The sequence below is a fragment of the Octopus bimaculoides genome, chromosome 19 (genome assembly GCF_001194135.2).
Source record: "Octopus bimaculoides isolate UCB-OBI-ISO-001 chromosome 19, ASM119413v2, whole genome shotgun sequence".
NCBI classification, from domain to species: domain Eukaryota; kingdom Metazoa; phylum Mollusca; class Cephalopoda; order Octopoda; family Octopodidae; genus Octopus; species Octopus bimaculoides.
Window position 1 is genome coordinate 52,996,279 of NC_068999.1, and position 676 is coordinate 52,996,954.

Below are 676 nucleotides of genomic sequence, written 5' to 3' on the forward strand. Positions count from 1 at the left end.
CTCCACAGAATTTGAACTCAGAACGAAAAGACGGACGAAATAGCGCTAAGCGTTTTTCCCGTCGTACTAACAATTCTGCCAGCTCACCAACCAGCTGGAATCATATATATTGACCATTAAGACATGAAATATAGACTTGGCCTCGTCGGAATTTGAAATTAGAAAGATTCTGCTGATTGGCCGCGTTTAGAGCAAAAAAAATATATAAGGAGGTCATTAGTTATGCGCGCGTGTGTGTGTGTGTGTGTGTGTGTGTGTGTGTGTGTATGTGTGTACGCGTGTATGTGTGTGTATGTATGCATGTATATATGCATGTCTGTGTGTAAGTGCTTCTGTAAATGTGTGTGTGCTTGCGAGTGAGTATCTCTATGTTTGTATGTGTATATATGGGTGTAAGAGGGTATGAATATATGAGTGTGCAAGTATGTGTAAGTAAATGTGTGTGTATGTCTGCGTCTCTTAGTCGGCGTGTGTGTGTGTCTTGTGTCTGTGTGTGTCTGTGTGTCTGTGTGTCTATGTGTGTGTGTGTGTGTGTGTGTGTGTGTGTGTGTGTGTGTGCGTATGTGCGTTTGCGCGTGTTAAATGTTTCAGAATTAGAAAGCCAATCTCATTTTGAGACTAAGGCCTCATATTAACCATGTATGTGTATGCATGTGTATGTGTGTGTGTGTGTGTG